The sequence below is a fragment of the Clarias gariepinus genome, chromosome 23 (genome assembly GCF_024256425.1).
Source record: "Clarias gariepinus isolate MV-2021 ecotype Netherlands chromosome 23, CGAR_prim_01v2, whole genome shotgun sequence".
NCBI classification, from domain to species: domain Eukaryota; kingdom Metazoa; phylum Chordata; class Actinopteri; order Siluriformes; family Clariidae; genus Clarias; species Clarias gariepinus.
The window spans coordinates 19,628,659-19,640,847 of record NC_071122.1 but is presented as its reverse complement, the minus strand read 5'-3'; positions in this window follow the sequence as shown (position 1 = coordinate 19,640,847).

The window sequence follows — 12,189 nt, the reverse complement described above, 5'->3', positions numbered from 1 at the left end:
TCTTCTCCAGCACATCCCATAGACTTTCAACCAGGTTAAGGTCAGAACTCTGTGGAGTCCATTTCACAATGTGAGTCCTGAAATATAACCGTGATACTGGTCATTCAGTACATTCAGGTCGTTAGCTGACTGCATTTTATTGCTAGTTTTAAGTTGCTGAGCTCAGACCTGACCAACTTCAGAGACTTGTACAGTGGCCACTAGGCATGACACTTCATGCATCACTTCATCTTCTTCCCTTCTTATTATAAAATAGGGTCAAACTGGACTCATCATCGCAAAAGACATCTCAGGAAGTGAAATTATCTTGAATCTAGTATATATTTATATACACTTTCATAACCAAATAACATCACAACAAACAAAATAGAAGATTATTATGCCTATTCTAGTCATCCTGTACTGATCATTTAAAGCAGAAATGTCTCATTCTATTTGTATATAACTTTGCTTCTTTTAAAAAAGAAAAAAAAAAAATCCTTAAACTAGCAAAAAATTTTATATTTGATTTGTCTGCAGTTCTGTTTTAGGAAACTATAGATAAATTAAACTAGATTCTAAATATTTTCACTTGCTAAGATCCAATTTTTTGTAATGTTCTACTGTTGATTTATTCATTTTTTTCGCCATGCCATGCAACTTCACCAAGCTTTTAAGCGATCTTCAATCACAGTCATTCATAATTAGTTTCTCACCAAATTTCTTTCACAACGTTGACAGTTCAGCACTATCCTTCTAATGTTTAATAATGTGTTGGACAGTTCCTAACCCAGTTTCTGGAATTGCCTTAGTTGTTGTCTTTGCTTGACGCAGGCCAATAATCTTTTCCACAAGGCAACGAGAAGCTACACACTGCATCAGTTAGTTATAAAACAGTTGTTGCCAGCTGAAACAGAGTAATTACTGCAGTAATGATCAGATCAAAGAATCTTAAGAATTAGCAGTGATCATAAACTAACGTCAGTACCCATTGTTGACGGTTAACGAGTTTGTAGGAATAGATAAAAGGTTAAAGCTAAAAATAATCTGATCAGATTTAATCAGTGTTATTATTATTATTATTATTATTATTTCAGATTGAAGCCCACGTATATGTCTGCCTGTCTTTTTGTATGGCGGAAAACTCTTTCTAACTTATTAATACAAAGAAACAACATTTTTTAAGGTTGTGTATCTTATGCCTTGTTTAATCTAAGTTGTACTTTTTTCAGGGTCAGTCGAATACACTCCCTGTTCAGTAATCAGAGAATGAATCACACATGAGAAATTGAAAAAGTAAATCAGATAAAGATGAAGTTTTGTCTTAAAACGGCTCCAGCATGTTAAAATACGCATTTAACATTCAGCGCTGTATCTTCAACAGTGAAAATATTAGCTAATCCCAGTAAAATATTCAGTTTAGTTTTCTAATTAGGGTCTATTAGTGCAGGTGTTTGTTTACATCGAGCAAGTAGCTTATTACTAGCTTATATTAAAGTAGATTATTAAATCCAGTAGGTTCTGGCCAATGTTCAGACAAAACCTCGCCTTTATTTATGCAGATAAGAAAACTACTATTATTATTATCTATATAATAATAATAATAATAATAATAATAATAATAATAATAATAACGTGCAAAAAATAAGGCAGGTGATAAGGCAAAAGAGAGAAGCTCATGGAGAAGCTAAGTGAAAAGAAAAAAAATATATGCTGTGTGGAAAAAGGAACTGTAGAGGAGACACTCTGACGAGGAAGTGGAATCGATACTGAACTGGCAAAAATCAGCCTGTGATTCTGTGCCAAAGAGAAAGAACACAGATTAGATCAAGCCTATAATCAAAGCTCACTGCTCCTCACCAGGATATCCAAGGCCAGTGTAGAGGGCTAAGGGAGAGAAATCGATACGGATGAAGTGATATTAATGTGTACTTCTAGCCAGTTCAAATAAAATCATGCAGAAGGAGAAGGAGACCTAATTCTAACATTAGACGCTTATATTCAATGCACATTAGAATCATGGGTCATCCCTTATCCATGATTAAGCAATGAACCAGACTCGGTATTGATTTGGGACTTTAGTAAACTGCTAGAATCATGGCGTACGACCCTGAGGACACATGAAAGCTACTGCATGACCTGCTTTTGTTCAGAGCAAAAATCCCATTTTGACCTTAAAAAAAAAAAAAAAAGGCAAAACAATGTTCAGTCCGTACTAATGGCGTCAATATTTCATTTTCTCATCGGTTCCCTTTACTAAACTGATTTTCACTTACTTCCGACCCAGCCACGAGGAAACCAGGATCCCCTTACCTAAAGGCACAGGAAATTCCATTTACAGCAGGAAGTGCTGGACCACTTTAAGTTATTTCCTTTCAGCCACGTGCATCCATCAAGTCGGCGTGAAAACGGGCCGGGATACGGAGCAGGCAGATGGATCGAGCAGAAGATTGTTGCTGGCACTTTATAGATCCAACTGCTAGCAGGCACTGCATGTACAAACTGCGATGTTACCTCCTGCCATGTATCCTTTTTTTTTTTCTTTTTTTTTTTAAGAAACATTGCCTTATAAAATCTAAGCATTGAAACCATTAGCTGTAATGGCTCCGGTGGTGTTTTTAAAGTGGACAAAGCCTTACAAAACTTTTTTAGTTGTAGGACTACTAGAGGAAATCCAGGAAGGCAACTTTTTGCTTTTTTAATGAACCTCCATATTGTACAGTAGATTGTTTAAAAAGATGGTAGCATGGGGGAAATGCTTTTAGACAGAATAACACAAAACCATTGAACACCACCAAGCATTCAGCTTAATGAAAAAAAAAAGTGGTTAGAACAAGTACGTTAGCATTTCTAAGGAACATATAAATGAATGTTTTTTCTTTCTTTCTTTCTTTCTTTCTTTCTTTTTTATGAATACTTTCTCTTTTCCAATAATTGTCTGGATATTTGATGATTCAGCTTTAAGATTTCATAAATCATATAGGACTTCTGTGAGCTATGAATCACCATTTTAAAGTTTCTCTTCATAAAAGGACCCCTCCCCTCCCCCTTTTTTCATCACTATTGTTGCTCGGGTCTATTCAGGCTACATGCCAGAAGAATGCCCGGGTCCAAACTCTTACAAGACAAATGATGCAAGAAATGCTTCAGGCAGCTTGGAAAATAATACCACTTATCTCACTTTTACAATTCGATTGTTGGCAAATACTTTGCTCAACACGACTTTTCAGACAATAGTGAGACCATTGAATTATACAACACACTCTTTTTAGAACCCAGAAACACAAAAGATTTTTTTTTGCACTTGTGCTAGCAATATACTTACATTATATAAAAATTCAAGGCGCTCCAAGACGAACAATACAAAGCAATGTCAAAGGAGAGAAGTACAACAGATAAGATAATTTAATGTGAAAAGTTGAAGAAATGTTTGTGTCCAGATGATTAACGAGTTCAGCACATCGAGTAATATTGATTTTTGACATATACAGTATATAGTGTCCACCCTACCATTGGGATGAAATGACTTTAAATTCTATGCAACGCCTGCAGACCCAGAATGCAGCACTTCTTTGTATAGTAGGATGGATAATAATCCTTCATCTGTCAATTAGAGCTAAACTAGGTGAAATGGATGAAACTGATTATCAATTATGTACCAGTAAACTGGTAAAAGGATAATGGGCTCCCAAGGCTATGCTGTCTGGTCAGATCCAACACAAAAGGGAATGAAGCACAAATAAAAAAAAAAGCCTATCCCGGGAGACTTAGGGCACAAGGCGGGGTTACACCCTGGACAGGGTACCAATCCATCACAGGGGACACACACTCACATTCTCTTTTACACACTACAGGAAATTTGGGAAAACCAATTAGCTTAATCTCCATGTCTTTGGACTGTGGGAGGAAACCGGAGTACCTGGAGGAATCCCATTATGCAGGGGGAGAACATGCAAACTCTAAGGTGGGATTCGAACCCAGAACCTGGAGTTGCAAGGTGACATCACAGCTTACTGTCTTTTTTCAGACAAGAGAGATCAAGGTTGTTGATGTTGGCCTTCATCTCTCCAGATCTCCATCCGATGAAATGTGCTGTACAAACAAGTTTGATCCATTGATGCCCCACCTTGCAACCTACAGCACTTAAAAGATCTGCTGCTAATGTCTCAGCGCTGGACACCACAGCACACCAGGAGAGGTCTTGTGAAGTCATGCTTTGAGGGGACAGAATAGGTTGGTGGCACATTGGAAACCTAAAAATGCTTAGTTTAATGGTATGGCTAGTCAGTGTATATAGAAGAAGGCAGATAGCACTTTGCACTGTACTATAACATGAGCATGCAGGAACAATATAGTGTGATCAGCAAACTGGACAAAAATCAAATTAGGAGAAAATAGGGTTTTAAACAAATCCAATTAAGCAAAAAAGCTACCAATATACAATAATTAAGACTATCACTTTTACTAACAATTTAAACTTACGATACATTTGCTGGCCAACCTAATAAAAATTATTCTAACAAGCAAATGTGAAGTAGATTTATATAATTCAAAAAAGGAAGAAAACTAAATTACCACCAGTCACCCAGGCAGTGGTGGCTCAGTGGTTTGCTTTGGGCTACTGATCGTTCAAATCCTGGCAACACCAAGCTGCTCCATTCCCTCTGCGAGCCCCTTAATTCTCATCTGCTCAGCTCTATTAAGTAAGTCACTTTGGATAAAGTTGTCTGCCAAACATGTAAGCGTAACCACGCTCCAATGCAGATTACTTGCAGTTCCTGACTCATGCAGTACCTAACTCTCCGAATCTACGGATTTCACACAATAAACTTCTGAAACCACAAGCCATTAGAACAGACAGGATTTGTTGATCTTGTATATACACACAAGAGAAAATAGATAAAATAAAATGCTTAAAGAAGATTTAAGGAATGACCCAGTGCATCCATGATCTTTACACTGAACAAGTGTCTTTATATTCCTATCGCGATCTTGAATAGTGCTTTCAAGCGATTAAAAATGAAGGTTGATTTTTTTTCCCCCTCCTATGATTCGTACTTCCTAAGAGAAGCTCTTGAGAAGAAAGGTAACATCAGGCCTGGTCAACAGATTTAAAAGCACTGAAATATGCATCCCTTTGAAAATCAGTCTCATTCTGCCAAGAGGGCTTATCCCTTTGATATTCCTGTCCATTGCTGTTAAGTACAAGATATTTCTTTGTGGCTGATAGGGGCAGTGTTTATGAAAATGAAGCTCAGCATTTTTTCCCTTCAGTAGACTTTAAGTAGACTGATTCATCTGTGTTCAAGCTGTAAAACTCATAATACCATAAAATGTATTCTAAATACTGAATGTTAAATTGAGTCAAGAAGAACTTACAATACGTCTGTAAATGAATCACAGCATGGATGTTTAGGGTTTTTACTAGACATACTAAAAAATTGATTATTTTTACTTTCAGAAGGAATAGTTTTTATTAACTTCCAACAAGTAAAGAAAAGGGATGAATATGTACTTGGCTCAACTGGACCTTTTTTTTTGCTAATTTAATACAGTTGACATCATTTAAGTTTGCAAGCAAGATATTTTCAAAAGCTGAACCCCAAATATACATTTTAGGATTATTTTTACTCACACAAACTCTAATCAACATCAGGTTGTGTTACTCAAAATTCATTGCTTAAAATATATTTAATAAAATTAGACCTTTACCAAGACCATGGCTTCATGTAGGTATACTGTAAATAAAGACATAATCTGGATTCTACAATTATTACTGGATCTAATATCTGAATATCAATTACTGTTTTTTTTTTTTCAAATAAAGTTTTTTTCTGATTTCATAGTTGATACATTAATACATTAACAGTACATTATATATTGCTATGTAATGTATTAATTACATAGCAATATCCTGAGGCAGGATCATGTGCAACTAAGACTCATCCATCTCCCCTCATCCGTGGGGACCAAAAATTAGCCTGTCCGGTTTGATCCAACAGAAAAGTCAATGCAGACCCAAATCAATAAAAAATAGTCAATGCTGGCCATGATAGAAAGGCACCAGAACAACAAGTGCAGCACAGCCTACTGCACACAGGTCCAAGCAGACAAAGGGCCCAAGGCTGCCAACCTGACCTTCAAACTCCCCAGATCTCAATTTGACCAAGTACCAATGAGATGCCCCAGGACAACAAGTCTGATCCACAGAGAGGCCACCCCACAACACCCAAAGGATCCACTGCCAACATCCCTGCAGACCCATGAAACAAGAGCTGCCCAATGTCACATGGGAAACCTACACATACTGGGCCGATCAGTGTACTGTACATTGCAAGAATGGTAGGTTACCGGAAAAAGAGTGGAGAACTGACAGACCCCTACGGTCATTAGGGTTAACAAGGATGGGCAAAGAATGAGTATGCTGTAACATGGAGCTTCCATAGGCAATATACCTGAAGTCACTATCATGAGTTGAAGGCACTCACAACAAAAAAAAAATCATCTTGGAGGTCCGACTTACTGTAGTTGAGTAGGAATGCTTATTCTTTAGCTTGCCCAACACATTGGGACTGGAGACACACTGTAATTTACTTATTTATTTCTCAGATTTTCTCCCTAATTTAGTCATGTCATGTCCAATTCCTCCCCGTCACTAGGGGGCTCCCACATTACTACAACTCAGTCGGAGGACAGCGCTATCCGCTCCTTCCGCTTGCGTGAGCTCACAGACGCCCCTGATTGGCTTTAAAGCCGTGATTAATGTGGGAGCACGAAGTACCTCTCATCTCTCCCCTTTGAGAGAGCGCGGCCAATCAGCTCTCTCCAAACCTCCGGCTGCGAGAGGTTACAGCATCATCTGGGAACTGAACCAGCCATCTCCAGATAATAGGGCGAGCACTTTACCACTGCGTCACTTGAAGTCCCCCACACTTACTGTTTTGACTGACACCATGTCAGCATGCCATTGATCAAAAACAAAAATGTATTATTTTTTTTACATTTACGCAATCTTAGCTGCCATAATTATATAGAAATGCATGGAATCTTAAGCATACAGTACATGACTTAATCATTTTAAATTCCTTACAAGAACAACCTTGTTAGAGAACAAGACAGAAGCTGCCAGCTGCTTTTTTTTTCCGCCGTGTGTCCCCTCTGGCGGATAAAGCGACCCACCCACGTGCTGTATACAGAGATGGCAGCCATATCTGAGCTGACCATCTCCACAGGGCATTTGCACAGATGGATGACCATTCAGAGAAGGAAAGGAAAAGGAACAGGGGCTGGAACAATAAACTGTCATAACACACACTCTGGAACCCTCGGGCCAACTTCGGTTCCTCCTGTTACTGCAGCATGAAACTAAACTAAATGGGGTCAAGCGGTTAGCGCCGCATGCTGCAAAAGCAAAACAGGTTAAAAACAGAAGCTGCAGTTTGCCACACATGCTGTATTATGAAGGCAGATTAACAAAACCTATGTAAATGCTTCAACATAGCAAACATACTGTATACATATACCCAACCACTATACCCAAGTGCAGTTGTTTTGCCAATAATATCATGGCTTGGGTATTCTCGACTCATACAATTAAGTATAAATAAAGAACTTAAAGAAATGTACATTCGCTCATTTGGTACACATGTTTAATGTTGTGATTTCGCAAATATCGAATCAGCCAATCACATGGCAGCAACTTAATGCATTTATGCTTGTAGACATAAATAAGACGATGACGGTTCTTTAGGACGAGCATCAGAATGAGAAAGAAAGGTGATCTAAATGACTTTGAACCTGGAATGGTGGTTGGTGCCAGACGTATTTTCTACACACAACCATCTCTAGGGTTTAGAGAGAATGGTCTGAAAAAGAAAAAAATACCCAGTGGGAGGCAGTTCTCTGGATGAAAATGCCTTGTTGATGCCAGAGGTCAGAGGAGAACGGCCAGACTGGTTCGAGGTGAAAGGCAATGTTAACTCAAATAACCTCTCGTTACACCCGATGTATGCCATAGAGCATCTCTGGAACCACAACAGTTTGAACCCTGAAGTAGATGGGTACAGCAGCAGAAGACCACACTGCGTGCCGCTCCTGTCAGCTAAGAACAGGAAACTGAGGCTACAAAAGTGGACAACAGAAGACGTTGCCTGGTCTGATGAGTCTCGTTTTCTGCTGTGACATTCGCTTGATAGAGTCAGAATGTGGCCTGAATTTACATTTAGGCATTTGGCAGACGCTCTTATCCAGAGCGACTTAAATTTTTTTTGTTTTTATCTCATTACACATCTGAGCAGTTGAGGGTTAAGGGCCTTGCTCAAGGGCCCAACAGTGGCAACTTGGTGGTTGTGGGGTTTGAACCTGGGATCTTCTGAACCGTAGTCCAATGCCTTAACCACTGAGCTACCCCTGGCCATGAAAGCATGGATGCATCCTGCATTGTACAAGAAGTTCTGGCTGCTCCTGCTGGTGGTGGTGTAATGGTGTGGGGGAGATTTTCTTGCCACACTTTGGGACCCTTAGTACCAGTTGAGCAAGATTTAAATACGACAGCCTACCTGAGTGTTGTTGGTGATCATGCCCATCTCTTTACGACAACAGAATAACACAAAGCCCTGCCACAAAGCTCAAATAATCTCTAACTAGTTTCTTGAACACTAAGTGGCACTGAGTTCACTTCATTCAAATGTCCTCCACAGCCACCAGATCTCATTCTAATAGAGCATCTTTGAGACGTGGGTGGAATTTGCATCATGGACAAATCCAGAGCAAATGCGTCAAGCTTATCATGTCAATATGAACTGATATCTCTAAGGAATGCTTCCGGCACCTTAGCAATGTGTACCCAATGAGGTCCCAGGTAGTCAGAATGAAAGCAAAGTTGACTTGTTTATTATAATAATTGTTTGAAAGTTTAGAAATGATTTGTTTGCACATCAGTCTTAAGACTGTTCAGTTTCAGGATAAACAGGATAAATGCTGCAAAAAAAAAAGGATGGAAAGGATTTAAAGTCGGTGCTCTAGACTGGTTTAGATACATTTTTGCAAAGAAACAGCTGGAGGGAGTTGATACAGAGGCGAGAAGATGGCACGTGTTGAAACTCTCAAGGCCGACAAGATTTATCTAATTCGCTTTGTTCCTGAAATAACCAATTGTGCTAGAAATGCAAATGTGCTTCATTTCCTGTTCTCACTCTACCTCTTTCTGTCATTTTTTTTTTCTCCCTGCCGATCCTACCATTTTCATTAACAAGCTCTTTGGACAACCTTCAGTGTTTTGACATTAGTGTGACTCCCTTTCATGCGCTGCAGTCAGGGACAACTATCTCCGCTTTCCGACTGCTATTACCGTCCGCCGCTTCATCCACAAATGGAAATCTGTTTGATAAATAAATATCCGTGTCCATAGGGTCTCAGCATTCCCTGCCCCTGCACACATAAAAAAGGATTCTCCCAGACACGTGCGAATGATGCGGCTCATTATAAGCACATCTGCCGAGACATTCGTCCCAGAGCTGAAGCGGTGAAGCAGTCTCTGCTTTTTAATTTTGTTCTGTCGAGCATTATTTTCTGAGCGAACCGCAGTGTCTCAGCAAGTCTATCACTACCTCGCACACAGACAGCCATCTCTAATGACCCCTCTGCTAACGCACACTCCACTAACAATGTGTGTGTTTGTGTGGTGTGTGTGCGCCACTAAGAGAAAGAGAGAGAGAGAGAAAGAGAGAAATAACAGACATTCAGAGGTGATAATTTCCTCTTCAAGATGACAACAGCGTTGCCAGGCGATCTCTTCATTATCATTTCACATATTTATATTGTGATATGTGATGATAGAGCATGAGTCACACAAATAAGCCGGGGTGTGTAGGTGAGATGTTTCACAGCTGTCACCTTTCCACCTTTAGCAGCAACCTATTGCACTATTAATTTAATGCTTAATGTGAGTCAGGGTGGTGGAACCGACTGCGTTTCGCCTGGAGAACAGAACCGTCATGTAAAGTGGTTGTGTTTATACTTTACGTATTCATATACTGTACATACACCCTTGGAGTGTTAACAATTTTATATCTGTTATACATAAACATTCACAGTGTCATAAGATGCTTTCTAAGCCTGGTTACATCCAAAGTGACCGCAACCCGCTATAATGGTAACCTATGAAATATTGAACTCTACATGTATTTCAATTTGCTTAATGGTGCAGGAAAATTAAAGAAAAGTGGTTTGAATGCTTTTGAAAGCATTTAAAACCAAGATCCAGCGGCTTTAATTGATCAAATTATATCTTTTTTTTTTTAAACTAAGGTTATCAGGTTATTTAACCGAGCCTGGTAAAATAATCCTGTACACCAAAAAATCAAGCCAGTCTTTTCACCTTGACGGATAGTAATGAATGTATATTAATCTTACATTTGGGAACTTCTTATCTTCATTTTCTCATAAAAGAACTTTCAGAGCTTTAGATATTCTAAAATATTCTCTATTATTTTTTTAGTTTAGTTCAAAAGATTTAGCAGATAATCATCTTACTGCATGGTTGGATCTTCCACTCTATAACTTCTTTAGTTAATTTAAAGCTTCCGCACTTTATGTTATGTACCATCTTTAAACTTTTTTTTTTTTTTTTTTACTTTTGTTTTAAAACTGTCTTGGTTAAGTTTTTAAAGGTTTTTAATAAGTATAGACTACCAGAATAATACCTTATGAACTGTAAACCGTGACAAACTGTTCTGATTCCCTAGCAGAGAACCAAAAGGAAAGTTTTTCACTTGTGCCTTAGACCTCAGACATTTAGCCTGTAGCGAATTTACACCATAAGTTTAGCCTTTATTTATCACATATGCATTACAGTGAAATTCTTTCTCCATTTATCCCAGCGTAACTGAGGTCAGAGCACAGGGTCAGCCATGGTACAGCACTCCTGGAGCGGATAGGGCCTTGCTCAAGGGCCCAACAACGGCAACCGTGTGGAGCTGGGGCACGAACCCCCGACCTTCCGATCAGTAATGCAGTGCCTTAGCCCTCTGAGCTACCACCGCCCTAAAAACAATCTAACTAGCCCAACTACCATTCTCTTTAACCTAAATAACCCGAATGGCCATGCAGTCCGTTGCTCATCTAATTGAGGACAACTCAATTGGACGTTGCAGTAAGTGCATAAACAAGTCCCCGTTATTCCAGACAGTGGTGCAGCACTAATCCACCACACCTGTTTCTATTGAAAGATGCAGTTTATTTATTGTTACCTCAAATACCGAACGTTACAGCAGGGGTCAGAGCTTTTTTTAACTTGACAGTTTTGGAATAGCCTCCTGAATAGGACTCAGGCAAAGTCTTAGTTTTTAAGTCTTGGCTGCAAGCATATTTGTTTAATTAAGCCTTAGTTGAATAGTTTTTCTTAGGTAAAGGAGCAGAAGTTACCGAGAAATGTTTTGATGAACTGGGATGCTGGAAGGCCACGTTATGTCCCAGGGAACGCTTGTGACTGTATTACCTTCTGGCTCATACTATTAGTTATGCTGTCTTAGTCCCTGCGTCCATTCGACTCCCAATGTAAAGTTACAGTAGGTCATGCTTTTAAGTAAAATTAAGCCTTTAATTGTTACGTACATGGATTACTTTACAGTGAAATTCATTATTCTTCTCATATCCCAGCTTTGTGAGAACGCTGGGGTCAGAGTGCAGGGTCAACCATTTTACCGCATCCGTAGATTAGGTAGGGTTAAGGGTCTTGCTTAAGGCTCAACCGATCAGTAACTAAGGGCCTGAACACACTGAGGGACCACTGGCTCTTTGTGCACTGTCCTCAACCATTATGTGACAATATTGTACTGTAAGTGTACCGAAAAATTTGTGTTTCTTAATTCCTTCTCTATCTCCCATCTCCTAAGATAGACAAAAGATTATTAGAAATCTTATTAAAAGTGGTATTTTTAGATTATTAGAAACCCTTAGAAATCAGAAAAAATGGCTTTGGATTGCAAATGTTAAAGCTTTGAACAGTTTTCCACTCTATCAGTGATCAGCTGATACCTTAAAAATGGATTGTGTTAAAACCATAATGAATGTAGTTATAAAATGTGAACATTCCACTATACGTCACACAGGTACATATGGAAGGAAACTAATTATAATTATACTATTGATCTATAATTATACCAGATGGTCAACCCAAGGTGTCTTCTGTATGTCGTCTCAGGGAGTGTT